Raw genomic sequence first — 12,092 nt, forward strand, 5'->3', positions numbered from 1 at the left:
CTTAATGGCTTGTGTGGCAGAGGGGCCCAGGCGGGCACTAGACCTGGCGTAATATGCTAAACAAATCTAATGGTGTGCTTTATTTCCCCCCTCAGCAGAACTCTTAATTATGTATCTTGCAAATGCACAGAGAAAATGGATTAACCAGAGCAGCTGTTTGCTGCTGGAGCGGTACCCTCCCCAGAAGCTTTTGCAGGGAGACTGTAAGGTGGCCCCACGGGCTGGCCCAGGGAGCTGGCAGGAATCTAGGAAGGTGCAGGTGAGAGAGTGTTGCAGGATCTAAATCTTCAGTCCCAGGGTATCTGTTTCTTGGTGCCCCAATCGGAGAAGTAGGACATGAGTTAAGAGGTGAGTGATAGTGGGGGCCAGTCCTGTGGCTGTATGGGCTGAAGCAGATTCTTTGGAAGGCTTCACTGTTGAGGCCATCGTTCCTAGTCCACCCACCCAGAGCCATGCCTGAAACCCTCACTTATGCTCATTGCCTGTATATCCTCTCATAGGATGACTCACTACTGCCCCCTTGGAAATTGCAGGGACCCATGTATCAGTTTGGCTGTCCTAGCAGGGTCTGTGGAAGGACCTACTAAAGCACATACTGAGGCCTCTTTCATGAAGAAGGAGAAGTCAGGAAGTTAAGAGCTTGGGGCTTTAACTGGGGAAGGCAGACCAATGAAGAGCAAGAGATGGTGCTAGATACAAGGGCAGAAACCCATTTTGAAGAGAAACATCCTACAGATGGGCAGACTCCTGACATGGCATGAACTGGACAGTGGTCAGTAACAGAAGTATCACTGAGTGACTTGTCCCCTGGACTCAGGTTGGAGAAGCTGGTGTGCCCGTGTGTGTGTGAGAGAGCTCCCTGCCTAAGACACAACGGTGCTTGTTTGTGAGTCTGTGATGCCTTTGGCACTACCATCCTGAGTGGGAGACATCAAGTGAGCTGACCGCAGTGGGGTTTTGTACCAGGACCCGGGTTTGAGTCCCATCCTCCCACTCACTAGCCACTATTACAAACTTACTGGGCCTAGTTTCTCCAACTAATTTAGCCTGTAAAAAAACTGGCCATGAACTTCTCAATAATAGTATTTGAATCTGAATGTGCTCCATTTTACTTACAATGGAGCTCTCCTACAGTTGCAGGAGGGGTATTCACTGAAATTGGTAAGGCTACTTTGTGAGCTAGAAAGGGCAGTAGTAATAATAGCAATGCTTATTGAGCATTTACTATGTGCCAGGCACCGTTCTACATGCTTTACATGTTTTATCTCATTCAGTTCTTACAAGAATCCTACAGGCAGGTCCTATTTAAAACCCGATTTTTCAGATAAGGACATTAAGGCACAAAGAGATTACATCCATTCCCAAGGATGTACCAATGGATGGTTGTACCAATCCATTCCCAAAGATGTACCCTGTACCTAATAAGTAGGTGGAGTCAGTCTTCAAACCATAGTATTTTATTTTATTTTTTAAAGATTTATTTATTTATTTATTTATTTGAGAGAGAGGCAGTGCACACAAGTGAGGGAGGGGCAGAGGGAGAGAATCTTCAAGCAGATTCCTCATTGATTGCAGAGCTCAATGCAGGGCTCAATCCCATGACCTGTGAGATCATGACCTGAGACAAAAATCAAGAGTTGGATACTTAACTGACTGAGCTACCCAGTGCCCCAAATCTCTGGCATATTAATCCTATCTGCTATACACCTATTATCAGTTAGTGTTTGATAGAGACCATTTCCTAGAAGTGGCTGGGCTTAGCACAGGGCAACAGGAAGCAGATCCATGCATTGCCCAGCAGCATAGAGCATTGAAGGCAAAGGCAAAGGCAAACCTTTGGGATCCAGTCATATAAGCATCAGGTCTAAGAGCACATGATACATTTAAGTCAGAATGAGGCTATGACATAGGCCCAGGGCAGAAGTCTGGCCTGAGGAGGAGGAAGAGATGCAGTAGGGCAAGAACCACGAAGCTTTGAAAGTAAGGCACTGCTACTCCACGCACTCCCCAGATGGCATCACACGATGTTTCCCCAAACATCAATTCCGCTCCATTCGAAGACACGTCTTTATGGAGCACCTACTGTGAACCAGGTATGGGGGATAAGCTGGTAGATAAGATGGTCCTCGTCCTTGTGTAGCCTGGGGTTTACCAAGGAAGGCTGTATTACACACGTACTTGCAAGCACGATGAGTTTAGAGAAGGAAAAGGCTTGGGGGTGTATTAGGATAGTGCTAACTGCCAAAGCGAACAGACCCCATAATGCCTTGAACCCAGAACTTCACTGTTCACTCATGTAGCAGGACAAAACCAGTGCCTCTGGTTGGTGAAAGAAGCTCTCCTCTTCACTTCTCTAAGAGACAGACTAACAGCGGCTCCACCTTCTTCAACACGCATCCTCCAAGTCTTCCTGGGGGGTCACAGCCACCATCTATCAAAGGGAAAAAAACAAGAAAGAGTGTGTGGGAAGTTTTCACAGGCCAGGCTTGCGGGTAGCAGGGACCACTTCTGTTCACGTGCTAATGACCGGACCTCCGTACAGGCCACACGGAACTCCAAGGGAAGAGCAGAGTGCCCAGAGGCTGTGGCTTTGATGAGGTGCCAACAGACTGTCACAGTGGGCGCTGGGGGGTGTTTGCCCACCATGTTCCCTCTGCTTGGTATCCCTTACCTGGCCCAACTTCCCCACTTTCTATGCAACAAACTCTGTGACTTTATGAACAATGGCGTGTGACAGTTGTAGTGTCCTTTTTCTCTTCTTGTACATGTAAACCCTTTCCATTCTCAAAAGCCCTATAAACATCGTCACTAATATCGTAACTTGCACCAGCGGGAAGGGAGGAGGCCTTTGATCACACGTGGGGATAGCAGAACAGGCGGCAAACGATAGCTGAAAGCCAGACGTCAAGAGGGGACTCCAGCATAGACTGGGGACAGGAATTCAGGACCACGAGGAACCAGCAGGGCATAAGCCACCCAGAGAACCCTCAAAACGACTGGGATAAGTGATTCTCCAGAGGCGTGTGGGATGTTGATTCAGATTACTTCATTTAGAAATTAAGAAAAAGGGGAGGTCTGTGAATAAAATCTGGAAGAAACCTGGGGCGAGCAATGAAGATCAGACAAAGTGCTTCACAAATTCACATTGGATCAAACGATTTTGTCCAATGATTTTGGACGCGATTTACGTCTACTTACCAGGTCCCTGGCTCACAACCGTCCCGTTACGCAGGAATCATCATCCCAATTGACAGATAAGAAAACCATGTCAAAGAAAGCCTTGCAGCCCATGAGCAGGGGAGCTGGGTTCAAACTCAGGCACAGTCTTAACCACTACACTCCACTGCCTGAGAAAGAAGGAGTCGAAGAGCAAGGGGACAGAACGTGCTAGGAGTGTGGGATGGAGGTGGCAGGTGGAAGATGCGATTGTGAAGAGGGAGCCAGGCCGCCCAAGGCTGGACTTTGTAGAGACACAGCAGCAGGCCAAGGAGGGCAAGTGGGGCCCCGGGCCCCCGAGGGAGGGTGGCTGGTGATCCTAGCTTGCCAGCCTCCCCAAAGCGAAAGGGAAGAAGCCGGCTCCCCCAGACTGCGGTTGCTCCTCTCTGCTGGGGCAGAAGGAAGGGAGCTCTTGGCAACGCTTGCCTTGCTAAGCCTCAAGGGAGAAAAACCAGGGAGTTGGTGAGAGCAGCTCCCCAAGGTGCCTGGGGCGTGATGCAGCGCTTTCCAGCAGGGAGCGAAATCGGGAGGAAGGGAATGAAGACCAGATGGAGTTAGCGTTCCAGCAAGTGCACGTGGTTTTAGAAATGAAGGAGGAACGTGGATTGAGGCCAGATCCGGTTCTCAGGGTTCCACCAACCTGCAGCCCCCCGGGGAATCATCCAGACACAGGATGTCTGGGCTGGGAGGCATCTCGGAGCTCGTCCCGCCCGCCTGCTCGTTCTACAAGGGGGGCAACTCAGACCCGGAGACGGGAGGTGAGCAGAAGGGCTGGGGGCCTGGGGCTGTATCCCAGACTGCACCCCCTCATCCCCCACTGGCATCCATCATCCCTGAGACGGCGGAGCCGTGTAGGCAGCAGGCCCACGGAGGGCCACCCAGGAGAAGGCGCTAAAGCCTCGGAGGCCGCTGAAGTGCAGGTGTTTTGTGCAAACATCTCCTCATCCCGTCCCTACCCACTCCCTTCCCAGACAGTCCCTACTTTTCCAGGGCCTGTGTGGACCTTGAAAGACACGTTGCCTCTCTGACTCGATTTCTTTACTGGTGAAAAGAGGCTGTAAGGACACGAATCTTTCAGCACCTGTGCTTTTCCAGCTGAGGCTTTAGGTCATTTGCCAAACCTTCTCACCTTGCCCTCAAGGGCTGCGATGTCAGTACACAGGCAGAGGTTGGGAGAAGTCAACCAAGGCAGTCACAGGGGATGAGCAGACCCTCTCCTGACATAGGTGCTGGCGGTAGGGTTGGGGACAGAATAACTGAAGCCCAGAATTCATGATCTAAATACTTAAGAGGTAAAATTAATCTAACACACTGATAAAATATGCTTACTCTCCTAGCTTGACAAATGCACCTTCATGATGACAAAATAACGAATATAAGTGCAAGACTGCGGATTTCTTTTAATATGACTGAAAGTTGGCAACTCTTAAAGATAGATGAATTTAATTATTATTGCACATGTTTGGGTGCTGACAGTGTTTGGATGAATAATAAACAAAGACGAAATAATTCAAAAACTATTGTGTATTTACTCCAAAATTATTTTTCTTGCCTTTATTTAAACAGTCCCTAATTATGTTGTCATAATCGAGACATTTACATAATTTGTGTTCTGTTGAGATTAATGCCAACTTAGACATCTCGAGTCACTGTAGCTCTTAGATAGTTTTGTTGTTGTTGTTGTTGTTAATTTCAATTTGAAGAAACTTCTCTGCGGAGGCCGGATAAATTGGAAGTGACAATGAAATTCTTAGAGCCCCACATCTATGTATCCAGAAATAAGCATTGAATTTTACGTATTTCCAAACACTCTAATGTGGTCCCACGTGATAAATTATCACTTCAGAAGATAATTCAAAATCGTTGATTTTCATCCTTCTTCACGCAGTGTAACAGTCACGTAGAGATACCGCACGGCACCTTGTGTAGCTTACATCTAGGCTTACGTATATACAAATTTAAGTGAAACCAGAGTTGTTTAATATTGCAGAGTGTTTCTGACTTTTTACATGCAACTATTGCAAATACCACACTAATTAATGAATACTTCCAAGAATCTGAATTTGAACACAAAGAAAACAAGAAAATGGATGCTCCGCACTATAGACACTTCATTATGAAAGAATCTATTGCACTGTGCTATCTGAGAAGAGGGATTTGACAAGTTAATTAATTGGTCTTATATCTCAGCATTTCCACTGCCTAAACCCCAGCTTCCCTACCACCCACCCCAAAGCACTGTCTCCCTGAGGCAGGCAGCAGGACAATCCACCAGCTTCATGGCAACCTGACTCAGCCACCTTTTGTTTCAAGAAGAGAAGGCAAGAGATGGACAGGCGTCTCCCAGGGGGCATGCCCCCCGTTAGTCCCGAGAAGGGTTGTTTAGGGTTGCAGGTGCCCCAGACCAACACTGAGCTCTGGAAACTGCCAACAGAGGCGACCAAGTGCTCCTTAATAAATACATTAGTGAGGAGGGCTTAGGGGGTAGGTGGGGCTTTCTGAAGGGCAGCAGAGGTCTTCGCCTTGCCCAGAGAAGAGTATTGCTGGAAATTTAAAGCTACAAGGGATGAGGCTGGGAGGCCGCCTGATGCTGCCCAGGGACAAGAACCTCCAGAATCATTTCCAGCTTCTTTCTGGGAGCACACATTAGCCTCCCGTGCCCCATCCCCTCCTGTCCCGTCACTTACCTACCAGTCTCACCAGACCACTCCGACTTCCCTGTCGTGTGCTCACAACCCTCTGTGACTTTGCTCTGGTGGTTACATCTGCCTAGAATGTCTTTCCTTCTCTTTGTTTTACTGGTTTATGAAATGGTTTATTAAACAGTTTATGCTCAGTGGGGCATAAATACAACATTTTTTTTTTCTAGCCGTACCTTCCATCATGTTCTCTGGATTCTCTCTTAATAGATACCCTAACTTTCTGGTCCCTTTCGATCTGGATCCTCTGGTGCTGAGGACTCGGGGGTGGGGGGGGGAGGGGGACGGTTAGTGCTGGGAGTTAGGAATGATGGCAGCGATGGCTGGGGTCATTGTGAGGAACTTGCAGCCTTATCCCATGGGGAACGCCTTGGTGTCTAAGGCTTCAGCCAGGTTCCATCCCCTGCTGGTAACTTTGCCCATGTGCAGGTACACATGGTGGTCTTAGATTAGTGTTGGCTTCACCTGTTTCCCCAGTCCTGACGATCATGTCAGGAAGGGCGGCGGAGCTGCCTTCCGCCCCTGCCAGTGGTCTACCCCTGGGGAGGGCCAACTCTTCACATAGTGCACAGGCCTGTGGCATGTGCCCCTCTTCCAGACACCCTGCCCTTTCACATCCATGAGGTCTTCTGGTTTTCTTTGGTACTTTCTGAGATCTGGGAAGACTTAGGATGGTGGGGGCCCCCACCCCATTTCCTTCCCAGACTCACAGCACTGTGGTTCCTCTGGCCTTGGCCCAAGCTACTCTGAGTTTCAACCACTGTGCTCCTCACTCCCCATTCCCTGGCCCCCACTTCAGAAATCTCCAGGAAAGAAGCAAACAGGGGACATAAGTCAAACCTCTGCAAGAACCCCTGGCTGTCCCCAACTCCAGTCAAAGCACCGGAGTGTCTCTTTTGTCCGAGGAGGGAGGCATTGTCTCTCCTCCTACAGGCACTCCCAACCTCCCTGAATAATTGCCTCAGAGCCTCTCTTTCCTGGCTTTGGGGAAGGAGAGAGAATTCTAAACAGCCTCCACAAAGTCAGTGGTTGGTCCCTCTCTCTTCCCCCATAGACTGGGATGTTGAACTCTAAGGTGTGCTGTGGGGCGGGTGGGGGGGTGACAGGTCCTGATCTACCTCTTAATAAGCCCCAGTCATTGATGCCTCTCTGTAGGACATGATTCTCTTTGCATTTCTGTGCACCCAGTTGCTGATCCCATTGGCAGTCCAGCCCCCATCACGCCTATCCACTGGAAGACCTTGAAGGCCACTTAGGTCTCAGCCCTCCGTGGAGCCTGCCCTAGCCTCCCAAGCCAGCCTCTCCTCCAGACTCGCACAGCACTTTGGATTGATTCCGGGCCTCTGGTGGTGCCCTTAGCTGTTTGCGACAGTGTTCTCTGGCATGACTGTGAGCACCTAACACGAAAGGAGCTGGTTCAGGCATCCCTGTACCCCCAGGACCTACCACTGGGTCTGGCACCTCACCGACACACACTACAAGCTCGTTGAAGGGAGGGGTGACAGGGATGAGCTTAATTAAGAAATAACAAATGAATCAGTTACTGAGTAAAGGAAGGAACTCATCAACGAGCAAATGACCGGAGGAAGGAGTAAATTATCACCAGCCTGTCCGCAGCCCCTTCCTGTTCGCCAGCCTCCCAGGGAGCTCCCAGGAAGCCCCTTTGCAGGCGGCCCTCAGCTCATCAGATTCCAGGAGAGTGGGCTGCCCAGCCCACGGTAATGGAACTGTTAGCTCAAGAGGCAACAGCCTCACCGTGTAAAATCACTGTCTATTCTAGTCAAATTAACTAGGTAATACTCTGCATTAGTGTAAAATTCTCCATCAAACCATGAAGACTGGCATTTAAAACATTCAAGGCCTGAGAAGGGGAGGAGAGGGCAGAGAAAGCAAGAACCAGAGCTTTTTCCTGGCAAGTAATGTTTGCAAGGCCTCCCAGCCTCCCCTAGAAGGGAGGAGTCCCGGGATTGTTCAAAGAGTCCGTGCCTGATGCTGCTGGCTGAGCCTCACCAAGTCTTTCCTCTGGCCTTTCTTCTCGGGGTCACTGGCCCTATACCAGGCCCTTGCTCTGGCGGCTCAGCTGGATGATGCTGAGGCTGCCAGAGGGAAGGACGAGATGGAATGTCCCCAGCACACACATGCCAGGTCATTTGCGGCACCCCCTGCTCTACAAGGAAGCCTCCCCGAACCAAGTGTAGAGCATGCTTCATTCTTAGAACCCCAAAGGTCCGGCCACCCTACACTCCCAGTGGTGCCTAGGGATCCCCCTAGTGGCCCCAAGATTGAATTGAACAGCGACCACTCCTGAGCCTGGCTGTGAGAGCTTTAACATCGCTTGGGCACCTTCCATAGCCAGGTACCATGCGTGGAGGAGAGAGCTATTATAGGGATCACAGACCTAGGTTTTAGGTAGCCTGCGAGCCCCAGAGATGGGACTATGCTTCCTTTACCTTTCTGGCACCCTCAATTAGCACCCAGTTGGTGCTTGGCAAATGCTACAACAGAGACTTCCATTCAGGAGTAAAAAGTGAGCTAACAGAGCCAGTGATACAAGGCACCTATACATACACCCATCAAACTGGCAGCCACTCATCCCAACCCCTCGGGGCTTGGTCCTGGAGCCCCCCGCATGAGGGGAAGAAAAAGAGGCAGCTTCCCAGGGGACTGTTGCATGCTGAGGTAGCATACTGGCTGCCGTGCCCTGGGGAACCAGCTCCCTGCATAAATGCACAGATAGACGGATCTTATTAAGCATACAACGTTCGGGGGCCTCATTTGGAAAAGACATTGATTCTAAACGGCTGTTTGCCATTGACAAGCCACAGCACCCAGGCAGACAGCTCTGGATTATCCAGCTTGCAACCCCTCCACCCCTCCATCCCCTGCGTGGGCACGCACGTGCACCCCGGAGCCCCTGTGCTCTAGCCCGTGCCTGAGCCGATCCTGCATTCCCGGCCACCGACTCGCTTGGCAGAGACCAGATGCCAGCACATCCCTCCCTGTCCCCTGGGGACCTCAGGCCCAGCTGTAGCAGCCAGGCAGCCTTGGGACCCTGCGGACCCCCAGCCCCCACCCCCAGAGCCCATCAACACAACTCTGCATCTCCCTGTCCTCTCTCCCACCCCAGCCTCCCTTCTTACTGCTTATGCCTGTGTAGGCAGGAGGCAAAGCAATGAGAATACATTAACATTTCCTTAATTCTATCTGTGCCTCCAAAACTCTGAGTCACAACTGGGTGGGTTTTCGTGCCTGGTGAACTGTCAGCCTCATTCAGAAATGCCATTTTCTACTTTGCTCCTGGATCAGCAAGAGGACAAGGGGTGGGGCCCATGGGGTGAGGGGTGGCACACCCAACCAGTACTGATCCTTGCCCAACGATGATGAGGTCAGGGCATAGGCAGTTCCAAAGAGAAACCATACAGGATTCTACTACGAACCTTAAGAACAGTACCTTGCCTTTGTTTTTTGGTTTTTTAAAAGACTTTATTTATTTATTCGTGAGAGACACAGAGAGAGAGGCAGAGACACAGGCAGAGGGAGAAGCAGGCTCCATGCAGGGAGCCCAATGCGGGACTCGATTCCGGGACCCCAGGATCAAGCCCTGAGCCAAAGGCAGACGCTCAATCTCTGAACCACCCAAGTACCCCAGTACCTTGCCTTTGAATAGCAATCTTTACATTTTACTAAGTGCCTTTGCCTACCTTATTTCGTCATTTGGGCATCCACTCCACATACGTAGAAACTGAGGCACGATGATTTGAAATGCTTGGCCTGGACATCACACAGGTAGTAATGATAGAGCCAAGGCCAATACTCCACCTTCTGACTGCACATCCTTGCTGTACCACCTGGCCTTGTAGCTGCTGGGGAAACTGCAGGCAAAGTCACTTCTCCCCCGGGATTGGAGAGTTAAGGTTTGTTCAATCCTGTAGCAGCGGTTGAGCGCAGGAGACCTCACACACGCTTTGTTGGCCAGAGGTGTTTTGAAAGAAATTTGGATGTCTTAGGCACGGTGCACATGCTCCAGTTGTCCTCATCACCCCATCACCCCCACCCCCCACTGCATTACACTGACCCGTCCACATCTGCTCACTGCCTGCCTGGCTCTAGAGTTAGTCCCCTGCATGAGGTTCCTGCCAAAAGTTCTGCATTCACACGGTACAGGGGAGAGAGGCACCAATGGAGTGTGATCTCCAGGATGTTGGCCAACTCCCTGTGCTCAGAAATGCTCATCATTAACGCATATTAAAGTCTACGTCCAAGGCAGTCTGTTGAGCACCGAGTGGATAGGAAGATGAGTAAGTGTGGCCCTTTCCCTCCGGCAATGTAGTCAGTCACAGAAAACAGACAAAGTAATCATATCGTAAGCCAGTGGTGTGGGTATAAAGATGTCATGGAAACATGGCAGCCGAGGGGGGTGGGGTGACGTGGGTGGACGTGCTGATGGAAAGGTGGGAGGACACTCACACCAAAGGACTCTCTCCTGTGATGCCTCAGAGACTGGAACAGGCAGCCATGCTCGCTCTCAGCCACCCAAGAGTCCCAACTGGCTTAGGATCCTGTTCCAGACACTTACCCACGCCTTACCTGGAGGTGCTTAGGCTTCTCGTGTCAAGATTCAGGGCCTCGCCTTGCCAGCTCAAGCATTTGACCACAGTGGCTATACTCAATAGAGTGTCTGTCCTCTCTGGCTTAGCATGAGGGAAACTCAGAGAGAAGCTACCAGATTCTGCCCTGAGCCAGTCCTGCTTGAACACAAGGAATGCTGGGACTTTGGTACCAAGGGCTGGTGGTAAAGGAGGAAGAGCCTGAGCCTAGTGCAGCCGGGATAACAGGAACTCATGGGGTCTGTGGGTTCTCAGAAACCCAAGAGAGCAGGGAAAGCACAGACCTATCTTGAGCTCATGCTGATAGCCAGTGGCCCCAACCCAGTAGGTGAAATTTCCTATAATGGGGCTACTTCTGGAGGAGCATGTCTCTATCACTGGAGAGATATTGCAGAAGTAATGCATTACAAATAATAAAAAAATTAAACTTTGCAAATAAGTTGCTTGATTAAATCCGAGTGAATTCAAATGTACCTATAGAATAATACTCAGTCATTCATTCATTGACCATCCATTCATTTCACAAATACTAAGCCCTGATTATAGAAGTTAAGCACTGTGCCTCTCATTCTTATTGCACTACTGAGTGTACCCTGAATGGTAAAAGTAAAGGTGGTGACCACCCGGGTTTTGTGTATAACTCAGGCATACCACAGAAGTGTCCTGTATGTGCCTGGCATCTGTACATATGATGGCAAAACATGGTTGAGAAACTGAGTTCTGCAGGCTGGCTGCGTACTTTCTTCACCAGCTCACATGGCCCTGGTGCCATGGGTCTGCAGGCCCCAGGCTGGGTGCCCTACCTTGATGACATTCCGGGTTCAGAGCCTGCTCTGTAACTGATGTCAACAAACTCATGGTTATCCAAAGCAAGCTCCCTCCACTGACCCCTCGGGGTTCATAACTTTGTCTTCAAAAATCTCACATGCACACATACCTCCCGATCACCACATCACGTCCCAGAGCCCCAATACTGCTTCCTGCTTCTGTTCTTTGTTCCAAGATAGACAACGCTCTCCTCTCCACTTCTACCTATCACATCCTCTTCTCATCTAGAGAGGAGCTGATGAACTAAATCCTCCTGGTACACAGTGCTCATCACAGCCCAAAGTGCCCAAGCTGGAGCCCTTTCTGATGAGATGCCAGGATGCCTTCAACATAGCAAGATGATGTCAGAGTGTTTTATAGAGCTGGAAGGAAATTTAGGGTTCCTCTGGTTTTATAGATTTAGGAGCCCAGAAGTTCAGACATGAAGAAGAATTTTCACAAGGACACACAACTGGTTAATGGTTCTATCAGTTATCACTTCCTAACAAATCACCCCAAAACCCAGTGCCTAAAAGTAATAATCATCTATTTAGCTCACAGCTCTGCATACTGGAAATGTAGGCTGGGCTGAGCTGGTAATGGGGGGGGGGGGGGCACCTCTTGCAGGTCAGCTAGACAGCTCTGCTTCTGGGGATTGACTGTCAGCTGGGCAATGGAGATACATGGACCACATGTCTCTCACCATCTCGTCCAGCTGGCCGGTCTGGGTGGCAGCAGCGTTCCAAGGGAGTGAACAGAGGCA

The 12,092-nt window shown here is 50.1% G+C and overlaps 1 long non-coding RNA gene across 2 annotated transcripts in view; it reads right to left on the bottom strand.

Moving 5' to 3' along the window:
• The window catches only part of LOC144311308 (uncharacterized), a 205,647-nt gene that overhangs the window by 19,779 nt on the left and 173,776 nt on the right, over positions 1–12,092 (bottom strand). The window contains exons 2-3 of one of the 2 annotated variants that reach the window (XR_013376876.1): positions 2,257–2,431; positions 1,442–1,618 (exon numbers count right to left, since the gene is read on the bottom strand). This is a non-coding gene — a long non-coding RNA (uncharacterized LOC144311308). Of the gene's footprint in view, positions 1–1,441; positions 1,619–2,256; positions 2,432–12,092 lie in introns of those variants that run through there. The other variant, XR_013376877.1, reaches the window with a different exon arrangement.

The sequence above is a fragment of the Canis aureus genome, chromosome 3, assembly GCF_053574225.1.
Source record: "Canis aureus isolate CA01 chromosome 3, VMU_Caureus_v.1.0, whole genome shotgun sequence".
In the NCBI taxonomy this organism is placed as follows: domain Eukaryota; kingdom Metazoa; phylum Chordata; class Mammalia; order Carnivora; family Canidae; genus Canis; species Canis aureus.